This window comes from Mesoplodon mirus (genome assembly GCF_964341445.2).
Source record: "Mesoplodon mirus genome assembly, chromosome: 3".
Lineage (NCBI taxonomy): Eukaryota > Metazoa > Chordata > Mammalia > Artiodactyla > Ziphiidae > Mesoplodon > Mesoplodon mirus.
The window spans coordinates 85,171,111-85,191,626 of NC_138978.1; the positions used below are offsets into that span (position 1 = coordinate 85,171,111).

Consider the following 20,516-nt stretch of genomic DNA (forward strand, 5'->3'; position numbering starts at 1 on the left):
CTTCTGGGTATATACTCACAGGAAATGGAAACAAGATATTGAAAAGATATATACACTCCCACGTTTACTGTGATATTAGTGACAATAGCCAAGATATGGAAACAACCTAAGTGTCCATCAATGGATGAATGGATTAAAAGTTGTAGTACATCTATACAAGGAAATATAATTTCTCCCTGAGAAAGAAGGAAATGCTGTTATTTATGAAAACATGTGTGGACCTTGAGGGCATCATACTAAATAAGTCAAACAGAGAAAGAAAAATACTGTATGATATCACTTATGTGTGGAGTCCTAAATAGCTGAACTTGTAAAAAACAGAGTAGAATGGTGGCTACAAGAGGATGGCGATAGGGTGGAAGAGCTGGGGATATATGGTGTAAGGGTACAAAATTTCAACTAGTAAATAAATAAGTCCTGGAGATCTAATGCACAGCATAGAGATTATAGACAACAATACTGCATTATAAATTTCAAAGTTGCTAAGAGACTAGATCTTAATCCTTCCCACTACAAAAAGATACCTTAATATTTAGGTAACGTGATAGAGATGTTAGCTACGGCTACAGTGATAATCATACTTCAATATATAAATGTATCAAATCAACACCTTGTACACCTTAAACTTACACCATGTTTTATATCAATTTTATCTCAGTAAAAATAATTTTTAAAAAATTAAATAGATAAGAGGTAAATAATTAGGGCAGTTATATGAGATTACATTTGTCCCTATTGAAATTCCACCTAACCTTAAGGAACCAATTGTTTGAAATTTAGATTTCTCTGGATTAAAAAATATATATGTTTTTTGTGTTCTCTCTGAAATTAGCACTTACTATATAAGATGTCTCCTTGGAGGCTATGATAACTTGAAAACCCGAGAGACTCTCACAGAGCAATATAATCACCAAGTTACTCTCTTGCTTCAGAGTCATCCAAAGCATGTGTATGTCAGCACTTCTGTACTTTTCTATGGCACAAAATGTAGGCTAGTGCTAGACCTCTGCAGAGTGCTGCCTCATTATTTCCCAAGTCTCTGCTGAAGTCAGTGATGAAATACAGGGTATTGTCTCTAGTGTTTTGCTTCTGTAAAATAATAATATTTAAGCATTTATTGACAGTCTAATATTTGCTTACATTCCCCATACATGCCTTACTTACATCCCTTACTATACCCACTTTGCAAATGAGATTAGTGGGGTGCAGAAAATCTAAGGTATTTGCCCAAAGCACATAGTGAATAAGTGGTAGAACCAGGATTTGAAACCTGGAAGGTCTGTTTGCATATTCTACGCTTTGCACCCAAATATCTGACAAAATAACCCTCCTCAAAAACATTGGTTCCTCCATACTCCTTTATCAGTAACTTCCTGGGGCTTTCTGTAGACTCTCCTGTACCAAAAAGATTCTCACTAGTGTCTTCTTGTGACCTGACGGGCTCCTCTTACTTCTGCAGAGTCAGCCCTCACACCACACACCACTCCACAGTTTCCAGACCTGGCTCTTTCCTGTCACAGGTAGTGCTCACCAGGGGCTCTAGTTCACCTCAGATTTATGAAAGACATTTTTTCATGTTTTTATTCCTTGATATTAGATGAAAATTAATCTGCAAAAACTACAATGACAAATTAGTCCATTAATGTATTTTAATGCATTCTATGAAGTGTAAATTCCAGAGATATGAGTTGTGAGAATAAATTATTCATTAGAACAAAACAATAATCTGCTGAAAACACACAATTTCTGTTCACCCTTCCTTTATTAGATTCTTCAGGCTCTGAGGAATAAGTCATATGGAGGTAAAGTATAACCCCTAATCACCGCATTATAATCACTAGATTTGCATTCCCCTTTTCAGAGACAAGATTAAGGGAACCTGCAAAAAAATGTGGATTTTACTGCAAAGCCTTTTTTATAAAACTAATCTGTGTTGTCTCAGCTATGAAAGAATCACAAATTTTAGCTTCACATTAACAAAGTAGTGTTGTTCACTCCTGCTCAGAAGATAGGCTACAAGGATGTATTGTACAACATGGGGAATATAGTCAATATTTTGTAATAACTGTAAATGGAGTATAACATTTAAAAATTACATTAAAAGTAAAAAGATTAAAATAAATAAATACAAATAAATTTTAAAAAGAGAAGTAGTTTTCAAATTTGATGTACACAAGAATCACCTAGAGTGGTTGTAAAACCCAGATTCCCAAGCCTGAGTCTATATGTGTAACAAAAGCCACCAGTGAAGTTTCTAAGGGAAATGTCTACAAAAAAACTCAGTTTTGACTAGTTATTTTTATCTGATAAAGTTCTGTGATGTAGGACTAAATTCATTCCTACCTGATGATTTTCAAAGCTCTTACAACAGTGCTCTATAAATGTGAAACAATCTCTTCCAATGATAATTGTTTGTAGCCTCCTGGATGAAGACTGTTTTTGTTCTCTGGATCTACAAACCACCATTTCTGTAAGGGGATGGTATTTGATCAAGGAGGTTCATAAAGAGAATTAAACCTCCCCTTTCAAAAATCAGTTGGAAAATTGTTATAGAAGTGCTTTTTTTTTTCCCATTTCTTTAATTGTAGTAAAATATACATAATGTAATATTTACCATCTTAACCATTTTTAAGTATATAGCCCTGTGGTATTAAATACATTCATACTGTGTGCAATCATCACCACCATCCACCTCCAGAACAGTTTTCATCTTATAAAACCGAAACTCTATATTCATTAAACAATAACTCCCCAATCCCCATTTTCCCAGCCCTTGGTAAACACCATTCTGTTTTCTGTATCTATGATTTTTACTACTCAAAGTACCTCATGTAAGTGGAATAACATGGCATCTGTCTTTCTGTGACTGGCTTATTTCACTCAGCATAATGTCCTCTAGAGTCATTCATGTTGTGCTATATGTCAGAATTTCCTTCATTTCTAAGTAAGGCTAAAAATATTCCATCATATGCATATATCACATTTTGCTTTTCCATTCATCCACTGATGGACATTTGTGTGACTTCCACATTTTACCTATTGTGTATAATGATGCTATGAAAATGCATATACAAATATCTTTTTGAGATGCTGCTTTAAATACTTTTGAATATATATTCGTAAGTAGAATTGCTAGATCAAATGGAAATTCAACTTTGCATTTTTGAGGGGAACTATCATACTGTTTCCCACAATGGCTGTATCATTTCACATTCCGATCAACGGCACACAAGGGTTGCAATTTCTCCACATCCTCTCTGACACTGGTTATTTTCTATTTTTTGATAGTAGTCATTTTAGTGGGTGTGAGGTAGTTTCTCATTTTAGTGTATATTTGTATTTCCCTAATGACTAGTGTTGTAAAGCAACTTTTCATGTGCTTACTGGTCGTCTGTATATCGTCTTTGGTGAAATGTCTGTTCAAGTCCTTTGCCCATTTTTGGATACGGTTGTCTGTTTCTGCATTCGTGAGTTTTAGGGGTTCTCTATATATCGTGGATATTAATCCCTAATTAGATATATGACTTACATTTTCTCCCACTTTCTGATTTTCAGTTTTACTCTGTTGATAGCGTTGTTGATGAAGTTCAGTTTGGTCTGGCAGAATTCACCAGTGAAACTCTCAGATCTCCTTAATTTTCTTCTGTCTTGTTATTCTATCCATTATTAAGAGTTGGATACTGAAGTCTCCAAATATTATCATAGAACTCTATAGTTGGATCATTTTTAAAAAATCAATTCTGCCAATCTCAGTCCTTTGATTGCACAGTTTAATCTATCTATATTTAGAGTAATTCCTGTTAAAGAGTGATTATTTCTATCATTTAGCTATTTGTTTTCTATATACCTTATGACTCTTTTGTCCCTCATTTCCTGCATCATTATCTGTTTAGCTGACTTTTTGTACTAAAATATTTTAATTCCCCAATTATTTCCTTTTGTGTGTACTCTACAGCTATTTCCTCTGTGGTTACCATGGGGGTTACATTTAATATACTAAAGCTGTAACATTGTACTTTAAGTTTACCAGCTTAACCTGAATAATATACAAAATCTCTGCTCCTTTACAGTTCTGTTCCCATCTTTTTCAGTTGTTGATGTCACAAATGACACTTTTATATTGTGTGCACAAAAACATGAACTAATCAGTGTTTTTATTAAAGCATTAGTCTCTTAAATTATGTAGAAAAAATGTGCATTTACAAATCAAAGATAAAATGATACTAGATTTTAAGCTAATTTTCTTTTTTTTTTTTTTTTGGCGGTACGCAGGCCTCTCACTGTTGTGGCCTCTCTCGTTGCGGAGCACAGGCTCCAGACGCGCAGGCTCAGCGGCCATGGCTCACGGCCCTAGCCACTCTGCGGCATGTGGGATGTTCCCAGACCGGGGCATGAACCCGTGCCCCCTGCATCAGCAGGCGGACTCTCAACCACTGCACCACCATGGAAGCCCGGCTAATTTTCTTTAAGAAATTGATCTCTTAAATATAGTTGAGAACAAAAAATAGAGTTACAAAATGTTGTTACAGTAATACTAGCTTTTATACTTGGTCACATATTTACCTTTAATGAGATCTTTATTTATTTCACTGGTGCTTCTGCCATGAAGAAAATGTGCATAGAAGGGCCCTGAAAAACATCTCAGTCATTCCAAGCTCTTAATACCGACTTTTTCCATGACCACATTCATGTGCACAGTGCAGGGAACCATAGGACCAAAGATAAGCTTGCTGTCCAAGCCACAGGCTGATAAAATAAGAGAGTCTTCATTAAAACAAGTTTGGTAACTGTAAATGCTTGGCCCTTTCCCTTCAAATATCCATCAATGCCCTGATGGTTTCTGAGGCCAACCTACATTGTGGTCCTAGTGGAAACTCTATTCCTTAATTATATTTCAGGGAAACTTGGAAGAAAGAGACACAAAATGAGTAACCAAAAAGAAAAGCTGAAAAACAACAGCTCTTTCTGGGGTTCCTAAACCACCATTCCAACACTAACAGGGATAATCACCACCCTGTGCCTCTCTGGGAAGAAGGTCTTCATATCTAGGCTGCACTTCAGCAGTCTCTGAGTTCAGTCATTCTTTCTTCCTGCATCCCTGACACAGTATGCATAGGCTAAGGCCTACAATTAAAAACTCATCTATTTTTCCGGGCTTCCCTGGTGGCGCAGTGGTTAAGAATCTGCCTGCCAATGCAGAGGACACGGGTTTGAGCCCTGGTTCGGGAGGATTCCACATGCTGCAGAGCAACTAAGCCTGTGCACCACAACTACTGAGTCTGCGCTTGAGAACCCATGAGCCACAATTACTGAGCCCATGTGCCACAGCTACTGAAGCCCATGTGCCTAGAGCCTGTGCTCTGCAACAAGAGAAGCCACCACAATGAGAAGCCTGTGCACCGCAACAAAGAGTAGCCCCCGCTCGCTGCAACTAGAGAAAGCCCGCGCCCAACAACGAAGACCCAACACAACCATAAATAAATAAATAACTTCATCTATTTTTAATTCTGCCCTTATAATGACTCCACAAGGGTGAAAGTGCTCCTAATACTGTGAGGATCTCAGGTTGGATGTTATTGCTGGCACAAGGCAGTCACATCTTATGATGCAGTGCACTGTCTCTACCCAAAGCCAGGGAGGTGGAGGGGTGGTGGAGGGCAAACATCATTACTGAGAAGCAGTCATCGCCTCACCTGACCGTCCTCTCCCCAAACCTAAGGCTTAAGCAGATGCTAAGAGAAAACTGATCAGTGAAGCCAATGTTGAGGGAAGACCTGGGACTACTATGACCTTGGGAACACAAGCCATGAAATGTTAAAACATGGATTTCATGCATCTCTTCTGTCTCTTGATCTTAGTTGTTGAGAACAGCTATAGAACTAGTGATGAGGATAGCAAGTATTCATCAGAATCTGAGCTTTTGGAAGATGGCGGAAGAGTAAGACGCGGAGATCACCTTCCTCCCCACAGATACATCAGAAATTCATCTACACGTGGAACAACTCCTACAGAACACCTACTGAACGCTGACAGAAGACCTCAGACCCCCCCAAAAGGCAAGAAACTCCCCACATACCTGGGTAGGGCAAAAGAAAAAAAGAATAAACAGAGACAATAGGATAGGGACGGGACCTGCACCAGTGGGAGGGAGCCGTGAAGGAGGGAAGGTTTCTACACACTACAAGCCCCTTTGCGGGCGGAGACTGCAGGTGGCGGAGGGGGAAAGCTTCGGAGTAGTGGAGGAGAGCACAGCAACAGGGGTGTGGAGGGCAAAGCGGAGAGATTCTGGCAGAGAGGACCGGTGCCCTCAGGCACACACCAGCCCGAGAGGCTTGTCTGCTCGGCCGCCGGGCCGGGCGGGGCTGGGAGCTGAGGCTCGGGTATCCGGTTTCAGTCGGAGCGCAGGGAGAGGACTGGGGCTGGCGGCAGGAAGAGAGCCTGAAGGGGTTAGTGCGCCACGGCTAGCCCGGAGGGAGTCCGGGGAAAGGGTCTGGAGCTGCCGAAGAGGCAAGAGACTTTTTTCCCTTTTGTTTCCTGGTGCGCGAGGAGAGGGCATTAAGAGGGCTGCTTGGGGAAGCGCCGGAGACAGGCGCGAGCCGCGGGTAAGGCGCGGACCTCGGAGACGGGCGTGGGACGCTGGGGCTGCCGCCGCCGCCGCCACGGGGCCTGTGTGCGAGCGCGGGTCACTGTCCGCCCCGCCTTCCGGGGGGCCTGTGCACCCCGCCACTGCCGGGGTCCCGGGACCGGGGGACGGCTTTCCCGGGAAAGCGCACGGAGCGCCTCGGTCTGGTGCAACGTCACTCCGGCCTCTGCCACCGCAGGCCCGCCCCACACTGCGCGCCCCTCCCTCCCCTCTGCCTGAGTGAGCCAGAGCCCCCGCATCAGCGGCTCCTTTAAACCCGTCCTGTCTGAGCGAAGAACGGACGCCCTCCAGCGACCTACGCGCAGAGGCGGGGCCCGGTCCAAGGCTGAGACCCAGGAGCTGTGAGAGCAGAGAAGAGACAGGGAAATCTCTCTGTGCAGCCTCGGAGGCAGCGGATTAAGGCTCCACGGTCCACTTGATGTGCCCTGCGTCTGTGGAGTGCATGAATGGACACCGAATCATCCCAAATTGAGGAAGTGGACTTTGAGGACAAGATTTAAGACTTTCCCTCCTTTTCCTCTTTTTACAACGAATTATCCCAAATTAAGGAGGTGGACTTAGAGAACAAGGTTTCAGACTTCTCGCCCTTTTCCTCTTTTTACAACGAATTATCCCAAATTGAGGAGGTGGACTTGGAGAGCAAGATTTTTGATTTTTCCCCCTGCTCTCTTTCTGTGAATGTGTATGTGTAATCTTCTGTGTAAGATTCTCTCTGTATAGCTTTGCTTCCACCATATGTCCCAGGGTTCTATCAGTCCGTTTTTTTTTTCAATAATTACTTTTTAATTTTAATAACGCTACTATATTTCATACTTTATTCTATTTTACTTTACCTGCTCTTTCTTTTTTTCCTACCTTCCCTTCCTCCCTCCCTCCCTCCACTCCTCCTTTCCTTCTTTCTTTTTCTTTCCTCCCTCCCTCCCTCCCACCCTTCTTCTTTCCACTTTCTTTTCTTTCCTTCCTCCCTCCCTCCCTCCTGTCTTTCTTTCTTTCTTTCCTTCCTCCCTCCCTCCCTCCCTTCTTCCATTCACTCTTCCTTTTGCTTTCATTCCTCCCTCCCTCCCTTTCTTTCCTTCTTTCTTTCCATCCTTCCTCCCTCCCTCCCTCCTTTCTTTCTTTCTTCCGACCTTCCTTCCTTTCTTCCCTTCTTCCTTTCTTTCCCTCTCTCTTTCTTTCTTCTACTAATTCTTTCTTTCTGCTTTTTCTCCCTGTTATTCAGACCCGGGTGGATGAAAGGCTCTTGGTGCTGCAGCCAGGAGTCAGTGCTGTGCCTCTGAAGTGGGAGAGCCAACTTCAGGACACGGGTCCACAAGAGACCTCCCAGCTCCACATAATATCAAGCAGCGAAAATCTCCCAGAGATCTCCATCTCAACACCAGCACCCAGCTTCAGTCAACGACCAGCAAGCTATAGTGCTGGTCACCCTATGCCAAGCAACTAGCAAGGCAGGAACACAACCCCACCCATTAGCAGAGAGGCTACCTAAAAACATAATAAGGCCATAGGCACCCCAAAACACACCACCAGACGTGGACCTGTCCACCAGAAAGACAAGATCGAGCCTCGACCACCAGAACACAGGCATTAGTCCCCCCCACCAGGAAGCCTACACAACCTACTGAAACAACCTTAGCCACTGGGGACAGACACCAAAAACAACAGGAACTACGAACCTGCAGCCTGCAAAAAGGAGACCCCAAACACAGTAACATAAGCAAAATGAGAAGACAGAAAAACACACAGCAGGTGAAGGAGCAAGATTAAAACCTACCAGACCTAACAAATGAAGAGGTAATAGGCAGTCTACCTGAAAAAGAATTCAGAATAATGATAGAAAAGCTGATCCAAGATTCTATTTCCAAGATCCATAATCTTGGAAATAGAATAGACAAAATGCAAGAAACAGTTAACAAGGACCTAGAAGAACTAAAGATGAATCAAGCATCGATTAAAAACACAATAAATGAAATAAAGAATACTCTAGATGGGATCAATAGCAGAATAACTGAGGCAGAAGAACGGATAAGTGAGGTGGAAGATAAAATAGTGGAAATAACTGCTGCAGAGCAAAATAAAGAAAAAAGAATGAAAAGAACAGAGGACCGTCTCAGAGACCTCTGGGAAAACATTAAACACACCAACATTCGAATTATAGGGGTTCCAGAAGAAGAAGAGAAAAAGAAAGGGACTGAGAAAATATTTGAAGAGATTATAGTTGAAAACTTCCCTAATATGGGAAAGGAAATAGTTAATCAAGTCCAGGAGGCACAGAGAGTCCCATACAGAATAAATCCAAGTAGAAATACGCCAAGACACATATTAATCAAACTGTCAAAAATTAAACACAAAGAAATCATATTAAAAGCAGCAAGGCAAAAACAACAAATAACACACAAGGGAATCCCCATCAGGTTAACAGCTGATCTGTCAGCAGAAACTCTACAAGCCAGAAGGGAGTGGCAGGACATAATTAAAGTGATGAAGGAGAGAAACCTGCAACCAAGATTACCCAGCAAGGATCTGATTCAGATTTGATGGAGAAATTAAAACGTTTACAGACAAGCAAAAGCTGAGAGAGTTCAGCACCACCAAACCAGCTTTACAACAAATGCTAAAGGAACTTCTCTAGGCAAGAAACACAACAGAAGGAATATACCTACAATAATGAACCCAAAGCAATTAAGGAAATGGGAATAGGAACATACATATCAATAATTACCTTAAATGTAAATGGACTAAATGCTCCCACCAAAAGACACAGATTGGCTGAATGGATACAAAAACAAGACCCATATATATGCTGTCTACAAGAGACCCACTTCAGACCTAGAGACACATACAGATTGAAAGTAAGGGGATGGAAAAAGATATTCCATGCAACTGGAAATCAAAAGAAAGCTGGAGTAGCAATTCTTATATCAGACAAAATAGACTTTAAAATAAAGACTATTAGTAGAGACAAAGAAGGACACTACATAATGATAAAGGGATTGATCCAAGAAGAAGATATAACAATTGTAAATATTTATACACCCAACATAGGAGCACCTCAATACATAAGGCAAATACTAACAGCCATACTAACAGCCATAAAAGGGGAAATCGACAGTAACACAATCATAGTAGGGGACTTTAACACCCCACTTTCAACAATGGACAGATCATCCAAAATGAAAATAAATAAGGAAACACAAGCTTTAAATGATACATTAAACAAGATGGACTTAGTTGATATTTATAGGACATTCCATCCAAAAACAACAGAATACACATTTTTCTCAAGTGCTCATGGAACATTCTCCAGGATAGACCATATCTTGGGTCACAAATCAAGCCTTGGTAAATTTAAGAAAATTGAAATTGTATCAAGTATCTTTTCCGACCACAATGCTATGAGACTAGACATCAATTACAGGAAAAGATCTGTAAAAAATACAAACACATGGAGGTTAAACAATACACTACTCAATAACGAAGTGATCACTGAAGAAATCAAAGAGGAAATTAAAAAATACCTAGAAACAAATGACAATGGAGACACGATGACCCAAAACCTATGGGACGCAGCAAAAGCAGTTCTAAGGGGGAAGTTTATAGCAATACAATCCCACCTTAAGAAACAGAAAACATTTCGAGTAAACAACCTGACCCTGCACCTAAAGCAATTAGAGAAAGAAGAACAAAAAACCCACAAAGTTAGCAGAAGGAAAGAAATCATAAAGATCAGATCAGAAATAAATGAAAAAGAAATGAAAGAAACAATAGCAAAGATCAACCAAACTAAAAGCTGGTTCTTTGAGAAGATAAACAAAATTGACAAACCATTAGCCAGACTCATCGAGAAAAGAAGGGAGAAGACTCAAATCAATAGAATTAGAAATGAAAAAGGAGAAGTAACAACTGACACTGCAGAAATACAAAAGATCATGAGAGATTACTATAAGCAACTCTATGCCAATAAAATGGACAACCTGGAAGAAATGGACAAATTCTTAGAAATGCATGACCTACCAAGACTGACTCAGGAAGAAATAGAAAATATGAATAGACCAATCACAAGCACTGAAATTGAAACTGTGATTAAAAATCTTCCATCAAACAAAAGCCCAGGACCAGATGGCTTCACAGGCGAATTCTATCAAACATTTAGAGAAGAGCTAACACCCATCCTTCTCAAACTCTTCCAAGCAATATCAGAGGAAGGAACACTCCGAAACTCATTCTACGAGGCCACCATCACCTTGATACCAAAACCAGGCAAGGATGTCACAAAGAAAGAAAACTACAGGCCAATATCACTGATGAACATAGATGCAAAAATCCTCAACAAAATACTAGCAAACAGAATCCAACAGCACATTAAAAGTATCATACACCATGATCAAGTGGGGTTTATTCCAGGAATGCAAGGATTCTTCAATATACGCAAATCAATCAATGTGATACACCATATTAACAAGTTGAAGGAGAAAAACCATATGATCATCTCAATAGATGCAGAGAAAGCTTTCGACAAAATTCAACACCCATTTATGATAAAAACCCTGCAGAAAGTAGGCATAGAGGGAACTTTCCTCAACATAATAAAGGCCATATATGACAAACCCACAGCCAACATTGTCCTCAATGGTGAAAAACTGAAACCATTTCCACTAAGATCAGGAACAAGACAATGCTGCCCACTCTCACCACTCTTACTCAACATAGTTTTGGAAGTTTTAGCCACAGCAATCAGAGAAGAAAAGGAAATAAAAGGAATCCAAATTGGAAAAGAAGAAGTAAAGCTGTCACTGTTTGCAGATGACATGATACTATACATAGAGAATCCTAAAGATGCTACCGAAAAACTACTAGAGCTAATCAATGAATTTGGTAAAGTAGCAGGATACAAAATTAATGTACAGAAATCTCTGGCATTCCTGTACACTAATGATGAAAAATCTGAAAATGAAATCAAGAAAACACTCCCATTTACCATTGCAACAAAAAGAATAAAATATCTAGGAATAAACCTACCTAAGGAGACAAAAGACCTGTATGCAGAAAATTATAAGACACTGATGAAAGAAATTAAAGATGATACAAATAGATGGAGAGATATACCATGCTCCTGGATTGGAAGAATCAATATTGTGAAAATGACTCTACTACCCAAAGCAATCTACAGATTCAATGCAATCCCTATCAAACTACCACTGGCATTTTTCACAGAACTAGAACAAAAAATTTCAAAATTTGTTTGGAGAAACAAAAGACCCCGAATAGCCAAAGCAATCTTGAGAACGAAAAACGGAGCTGGAGGAATCAGGCTCCCTGACTTCAGACTATACTATAAAGCTACAGTAATTAAGACAGTGTGGTACTGGCACAAAAACAGAAAGATAGATCAGTGGATCAGGATAGAAAGCCCAGAGATAAACCCATGCACATATGGCCAACTTATCTTTGATAAAGGAGGCAGGAAGGTACAGTGGAGAAAGGACAGCCTCTTCAATAAGTGGTGCTGGGAAAACTGGACAGGGACATGTAAAAGTTTGAGATTAGATCATTCCCTAACACCATACACAGAAATAAGCTCAAAATGGATTAAAGACTTAAATGTAAGGCCAGAAACTATCAAACTCTTAGAGGAAAACATAGGTAGAACACTCTATGACATAAATCACAGCAAGATCCTTTTGGACCCACCTCCTAGAGAAATGGAAATAAAAACACAGATAAACAAATGGGACCTAATGAAACTTCAAAGCTTTTGCACAGCAAAGGAAACCATAAACAAGACCAAAAGACAACCCTCAGAATGGGAGAAAATATTTGCAAATGAAGCAACTGACAAAGGATTAATCTCCAAAATTTATAAACAGCTCATGCAGCTCAATAGCAAAAAACCAAACAACCCAATCCAAAAATGGGCAGAAGACTTAAATAGGCATTTCTCCAAAGAAGATATACAGACTGCCAACAAACACATGAAAGAACGCTCAACATCATTAATCATTAGAGAAATGCAAATCAAAACTACAATGAGATATCATCTCACACCAGTCAGAATGGCCATCATCAAGAAATCTAGAAACAGTAAATGCTGGAGAGGGTGTGGAGAAAAGGGAACACTCTTGCACTGCTGGTGGGAATGTGAATTGGTACAGCCACTATGGAGAACAGTATGGAGGTTCCTTAAAAAACTAAAAATAGAACTACCATATGACCCAGCTATCCCACTACTAGGCACATACCCTGAGAAAACCATAATTCAAAAAGAGACATGTACCAAAATGTTCATTGCAGCTTTATTCACAATAGCCCGGAGCTGGAAACAACCTAAGTGTCCATCATCGGATGAATGGATAAAGAAGATGTGGCACATATATACAATGGAATATTACTTAGCCATAAAAAGAAACGAAACTGAGCTATTTGTAATGAGGTGGATAGACCTAGAGTCTGTCATACAGAGTGAAGTAAGTCAGAAAGAGAAAGACAAATACCGTATGCTAACACATATATATGGAATTAAAAAAAAAAAATGTCATGAAGAACCTAGGGGTAAAACGGGAATAAAGACACAGACCTACTTGAGAATGGACTTGAGGATATGGGGAGGGGGAAGGGTAAGCTGTGACAAAGCGAAAGAGAGGCACGGACATATATACACTACCAAATGTAAGGTAGATAGATAGTGGGAAGCAGCTGCAGAGCACAGGGAGATCAGCTCGGTGCTTTGTGACCGCCTGGAGGGGTGGGATGGGGAGGGTGGGAGGGAGGGAGATGCATGAGGGAAGGGATGTGGGAACAGATGTATATGTATGACTGATTCACTTTGTTATAAAGCAGAAACTAATAAAATAAATAAATAAATAAATAAAAATAAAAATAAAAAAAAAAGAGGCCCAAGAGAGCCCCCTTGCCCCTTCTGCCATGTGAGGACACAGCACAAAGTTGGCAGTCTGCAACCTGGAAGAGGGCCTTCACCAAAGCCCAGCCATGCTGGTACACTGGTCTTGAACTTCCAGCCTCTAGAACTGTGAGGAATAAATATTCGTTGTTTATAAAAAAAAAAAAAAAAAGAATCTGAGCTTTTAAATTGACAATTCTAGTTTGACATATGACAGATCAATGAAATGCAATATCTATAGAACAATTTATAGTATTCAAGGAACTGAAGGAGTTTGGGATTCCAAAAGGGAAACAGCTTTTCTTTCTTCTTTTTTAGAAGTCATCAAAATACTTTTGGCCACACAGTTTAAGAATCACCCTCTGTGCAGGGAAATTGAGTCATTGGGAAATTGATTTTGTTTTTGGAAATACAAATGTGCATCAATATCAAGAAGAAGATGTATGTAATAAGCCAACAAAAAGTGTATCTTAATTAAAAAGTCAATGAAGAATAACAAGAGACCGATTTCTGCACCCTACATATAACTGTTCAAAAATATCCATGTGAAAAGACTCAGAACCAAACTCTGCCCTCAAGTGAGTCTGCATAACACCTGGATATGTCTACCACAGGACTTCATTAAGGAAGAAGAAGGAACTACTTATTTCCCAGGAGTGCTGAGTTGGTCCTTCCCAATTTTCAAACTGTACCCAGAAAGAAGCTGCCCTGGGAAGTGTCAGAGGCAAGCTTGGGCCTGAGCAATGACTTACAGCCAAGACCAGGAGACAACATGCTTGTTTCCCAACTTTTAAGGATGCAACCAGGGGTGAGAGTGAGGCTGCAGACCTTAGGTAGTCCATCTGTTTTGGGGGTCTCATTTCTTTCCTTATTCAATAAATAAAGGCAGGCAGAACTGTCTGCGCCAAGTATGGTCTTCATTCAAAAAAAAAAAAAAAAAAGTGTAGGAGGTGAATCTAGTGTGAAGCCCCAGTTGAGAACCAGCGATAAGTCTCTCTTAATGCATATATACTGAGGAAACTTGAGGTCATGGATGGAAAAAATGCTTCCCTCCCCTGCTCCCCCCTCCAAAGAGCCAGGAGGAGACCCTAATCTCTCATCTCTCCAGGCAGGGTTCTTTCCACTCCACCTGCGCTGTCCTGGTTATGTGACACTATGTGAGGCTGTCACATTGTACCTACCACTGGTCTAAATGGAAAAGCTGAGCTTTCTCAGAACTAAAGCCAGCATCTGAACCCTGCAGTCCAGACTATCAGGCTACATTCCCAGGACCTCTCCATTCCTCACATACCATTTGAATCAGAAATTGAGAGTTTTGAGCTCAAGACTAACTTGCATGCAAAAGAAAGTTGATAAATCAGCATTTCTGCTCCACAGCTCTTCAGATCAGTGAGTTCCAGAAAAAGATCCCAGTTGTTTCTCACTCACCCTTGCTCTCTTTCCTCCTTCCACTTTTCTGCTGCTATCTTAAGGAAGTTGATAGCATACTGAGGAATTTTTTTCATTCTCACAAAGGAAACAGAGCAAAAAATTGAAACTGAAAATAACAGTAATTTATGGATTGTTTTTGCTTGTTTGTTTGGTAGGGACTACACATTTGGAAACAAAGAAGCATACAAAAACAGCCTTAGACCTTATTGTTATTTTTAAGGGTTGTTTAGAAAGAGAGAGAATGAATTATTTCATATAAATACGGCTTTGCAGAATCTTTGGAATATTACATATGGTCAATACAAGAATTTTTTTGAAATGTTTAAATTGTATGTCGAGGACCTTCTTTTCTGTTTTTACAGTGCCCAGCGGAGTGCGGTCAGGAAGTGTCTGAGGAGGGAAGGAGGGGGCAGGAGGGAGCTCCCCACCCAGCTCCCCTTCTAGGAGGTGGGATTTGGTCCCTCAGTCCTAAAAAGGAAGTCAGCTCCCTTTCCTCAGATAAGGTAGGATGCACTCCTCCTCCCAAGCAGGTCTCTTTGCTGCAGCCCTGGACTGAGGCCCGAGGGAGAGCAACGCATCTGGGGACATGCTTCGCAGCCGCCCCAGATCCAAACAAGACGCTGAGCTACCCCAGCAAAGCACCCCTCTGGTCTCACACAGTCCCGCCCCGGCCGCTGGCAGCCTCCCCTCTTGCAGCGTGGGGTCTGGGCTGGGGGATTTATTTTTGTTATTTAACGGAAATGTGCTTGGAAGGTAAACTTTAGAAGCAAGCTTACTTGGCGCAGGCGCTGCAGCCGGGGGACAAGTTCTCAGCTGCTCTGGCTCTACCCTGGGGTTCCTCTTGCGTCTGGCTCCTTCGGAAAACAACTCTTCTCTTTAGAAGCTGAAAAGCAAGCAAGTTATTATAGCCATCCTGTTATGGGTGAGGTTTATAAGAAACGAAATCGAAAGGACATGCGCTTCTCCTGGGTTTAACTGTTACAGGCTTTTATCTTTTTTAACCGAGGCTGGAGACACCAGAGTGAGGGCGAAATCCAGGCCAGCCCCTCCTCCACTGGCTTAGGTGTCCTTGACACCACAGTGGGGACAGAGCAGAAGGTATGAATGTGAGCAAAGTAGCAGTGAGCTGAGATGATTCAGCAGCCCGTCTCTCAGGGGTACTTCTGGGGGGAGGCAATCAGGATTTTTTTGGTTTCAATTTTTTGCTTTGAATCTCTTTTTGTTTCTCTCTCTCTCTCTCTCTCTTTAAAGTACTCTTGTTATTAACATAAGTACTTTTTCATTAACAATAAGTGAGTTTATGAAACTCCTAATTTTACATTCCAGAAATAATCACTACTATTTTGTAGCATACTTTTCCTTTTTTTTTTTTTTTTTTTTTTTTGTAGTGGATCTATGGGAATGGCCGTCTGGAGGTTTTATGTTTTGAGTGTTTATTTCAAATAAAATAATATAAAGGTACAAATTCAAAAGTGTATATTTATTCAAAATGAGTAAAGAAATCATAATCATCAACAAATTTTTTAAAGCTGGCAAATGCTTCAAATATTTCACTCAGTTTTCTGGTTTTATTGTTTATTAAGGTTCTTCCCCTCATATTTGAATTTTAGTGTGAACAATTTTTAAAAATTAATTTATTTATTATTTTTGGCTGCATTGGGTCTTCGTTGCTGCGCTAGGGCTTTCTCTACTTGCGGCGAGAGGGGGCTACTCTTCCTTGTGATGTGTGTGCTTCTCATTGCGGTGGCTTCTCTTGTTACAGAGCATGGGCTCTAGGCACTCAGCCTTCAGTAGTTGTGGTGTGCGGGCTCAGTAGTTGTGGCTTGAGGGCTCTAGAGCGCAGGCTCGGTAATGGTGGTGCACAGGCTTAGTTGCTCCGCCGCATGTGGGATCTTCCCGGACCAGGGATCAAACCCATGTCACCTGCATTGGCAGATTCTTAACCATTGTGCCACCAGGGAAGTCCCTGAGCAATTTTTAATAATTCTCTTACTTGGTATTTTTTAATACTTGATTTTTTTCCTGCAACACTTGGTGGTACAACTTACTGGTACATGTAATACAATTGTGAGGTCCATCGCTATTGCATATTTAAAGATGAACAGAGCAAGGTTCTCACCTACATCCAACCTACACCTTGAAGGAGGCAAATATTATAAAATAAAGCAAGACGTGATTGAGTGTAAAATATGATGTCATAAATAAAGTGCTTATTTTCTACAAAAGCAACAGTTAATTATGTTTGGAAGGTTATAGATAGCTTCAATGAGGAGGTATCATTTCTGTTGGATTTTAAAGAGTGATTCAGATTTCAGAAAGGGGAATTGGAGGAAACATATTTTAAAGCAAAGGAAGGCAATGACCAAATATACACATATAGGGGCTAGGTGCTGGGGAACAGCCAGGTCCATGTAGCCAGTGTAATAGGCTCACTGAGAATAAAGTTGAAAGACCTGGCTCATGGACTATAATCCACAGGCAGATAGAGACTTTGAAGGTTACTAGGCATGCTCAGAGTCATGTCTGAGCTTCCTCTCTCTAATGGCAGGAAGAGAGAATAAGGTGAGAACACTAGAGATAGAGATGGCTTAGGAGGCTGGTGCTACAGCTCAGAAGACATATTACTTTATGGTTCCACTACTCTAGGTTCCACAGAGTCATTCAGAGTTTCAGCTTCCTTCCATTTGTTGTTCGTTACCCACTAAGACAAGGTACACATCTGCAAGTTCAAAGGTTAACTACTGCCACATCATCTGGTATCCAGACAGTAAGTTGAACAGGAGTGACTGGTGGAGAACAGGCTCAAAATTCTCTGGCCCAGACCCACAAGTAAGGGATATATACTGCTGCTCATCCTCCATGTGCACATGGCCACACCTAGATGCAAGAGCAGCTAGAAAACTATAATCTTTACCTGGGTTATTCTGAGCTCATCTCATAAAACAGAATCATATTTACAGCTTAAAATTCTGTCATATCTCTAAAAGTATATGCAACAATATCAGAGACAGCTTTTTAAAAATGCCTTAAATTAAACTTGGCAATTTCTAGAGTTGAAACTTAACTGGGATAAGGATAGTGACCCTGTACTTACTGAGACACAACAACTGAAAAGGAGGGGATGAGGGCTGGGCACTGATCCAAGCCCAAAGAAAGAGTCCTTCCTCGCCAACTGAATCAAGGAATGCTGCCTGCCCTCCCTCTTTCTCTCTCTCATTATTTTTTTTAATTTAATTTTTATTTTATACTGAAGTATAGTTGATTTATAACGTTGCGTTAGTTTCAGGTGTACAGCAAAGTGATTCAGTTATACATATATCCATTCTTTTTCAGATTCTTTTTCTATATAAGTTATTACAGAATATTGCATAGAGTTCCCTGTGTAATACAGCAGGTCCTTGTTGGTTACCTATTATTTTTTAATTTTTTATTTTATATTGGAGTATAGTTGATTAACAGTGTTGTATTAGTTTCAGGTGTATGAGTGCTCTCTGAAGGGTCCAGGGCCCCAGGTTGTAGTAGGTTCTGGTTGTCAGATGGGCTACTTCTGTGTATCTTGGGGTACTCCACCCCAAACCTGACCACCAGAGTTAGGTCACAGTGGCAGAGCTACCCAGCAAATATTCTTCCCAAAGTTTAGGAGAAATGATCACACCTGAAGAAAGAGATCAAGTCCTTATAACTGAGGAAAGCTGCAGCTAACTTTTGCTAAGATTGGATGCCCAGTATATTTCACCAAAGTTTGACAGAATCATCATCCTTGATGCCTTTTTTCCTTTCTCTTTTCCTTCTTCTGTCTTGTCCTCTTCCTCTTCTCTCCTTTTCATCCACTTTGCTCCTCCCACTTCCTGGGATATTATACACAGCCTGTTGAATCAGAGATATCTACTTACAGCAAAGTTCATTCCACACATTATTTTGTTAACTGCCATGGATACACCATATCCAAATAAATATAAACTGTCTGCCACTATGAAGAGGTAGAATCATTAAATATACACACATTATTTCAGACTAGTAATGCTTCTGAAAAGTTATTTTTCTTTCAGGAAACATATGTTTATTTCAAGATGACTCAACGTACACTCAGGAAAACTGTTTGGAATCATCTGCTTAAGTTGAACTTAAGTTCTCTATGACCTGGCCATTTCACTCCTAAGTACACATCCAACAGAAATGTGATTACATGTGCATTAAAAAATAGGGACAGAATGATCTTAGCAGCAGTATATATAAAAGCTCTGAAGTGAATGTAACCCAAATGTCCATCCACAGTAAAATAGCTAAATAATCTGTGATGTATTTGTTCAATGGAATGTCTTATAGTAAAGAAAATAGTGAAACTATAGTTAAACCCAACAACATGGATTAACCTCACAGTTATAATATTGAGGAAAACAAACTGGACACAATAGAATACATGTTGTTTAATTCCATTTATGTAAAGCTCACAAAGAGGCAAACTTAGCTTCTGATGAGAAAAGTAAGGAGAGTGGGCATCTTTGAGCAGGGTGGAGGGGTTATTGAGTGAAAGGGGCATAAGAAAGTTTCTGGGGTATTGAGACTGCTCCCTTTTTTATTTTTTTGCCCAAGTAACAATTACAGGAATGGGTTCATTTTGTGTGTTTCACGTACTGAACACTTTTGAGCTGAGCACTTTTCTGGTTCTATGTTATGCTTTCATTTAAAGCTTTAAAAATTACTGCAAAGGTTCTTCTACTAATAAAAGGCCCCCTTAGGACATTTACTTATAAATGCTGTACCGCAAAACAAAGTTAAAACAACAACAACAATAACAACAGCAGTGAAAAAACCCACAGAAAATAAAAGCTCTTGCTTCTTTCATGTCACAGTTAGCAAATAGAATTTGGACCCTTTTTGTGGAAAATCTGGACAATTTAAAACCTGATCTAAAATTCAGATTCTTATCCAAGCTATCAGGAATATAGACTCAGACGAGGAAATGACCAGTAAGTCAACAGATTTGTGGCTATATGCAGTGTTTATCTGAGAGAAACTGGGGAAGAACTCAACAATTTACCTGTCTCTCCTCTTGCCTTCTCTAACTTCTTCTGTCTAATTAATATTTTGCAAATGATAAGGTTTAAAGTTTATCCTCACCTTCTGTGGGTGTGAAATTTCTGAGTCAACTTCAGGACAAAATTTGATACTCCATTTTCTATTAATATAACTGAGAATGAAAGTGAAAGTGGAGCAGGGCTACATTGAAATCCGACTAATGCTCGGAAGTCACATGTTTTTCTTCTGACCAATAAACTCTTTGTTTGTGACAGAGAACCAAAAGTCATTTCAGAGACGATAGACAGTTTATGTGAATTTTGTGATCTGAATTTCCTGTCTACCGATCTAACCCCTTCCCAGATAACCCAAAGTGATTTATTGCATGCAGATAAACTTGGAAATATTGATAAGAATCATTTAATTTGTGGTATGTACAGTATGGATCTAATTAAAAGAAACATAAATCAGTAAGGCAAGGATAAAATCCTAGAAGAATAAGCACACTAAAATTAACAGCATTTCTAG

General features: G+C 40.1%; 1 protein-coding gene across 1 annotated transcript in view; it reads right to left on the bottom strand.

Moving 5' to 3' along the window:
- LOC309800173 (uncharacterized protein) overlaps window positions 1-20,151 on the bottom strand; it is a 33,417-nt gene extending 13,266 nt beyond the window's left edge. Inside the window, exons 1-2 of the mRNA XM_082614074.1 lie at window positions 20,091-20,151; window positions 15,746-15,852 (exon numbers count right to left, since the gene is read on the bottom strand). The gene's annotated coding sequence lies outside the window, so the exon portion shown is untranslated. The remainder of the gene's footprint in view (window positions 1-15,745; window positions 15,853-20,090) is intronic.
- Window positions 20,152-20,516: the final 365 nt, after the last annotated feature.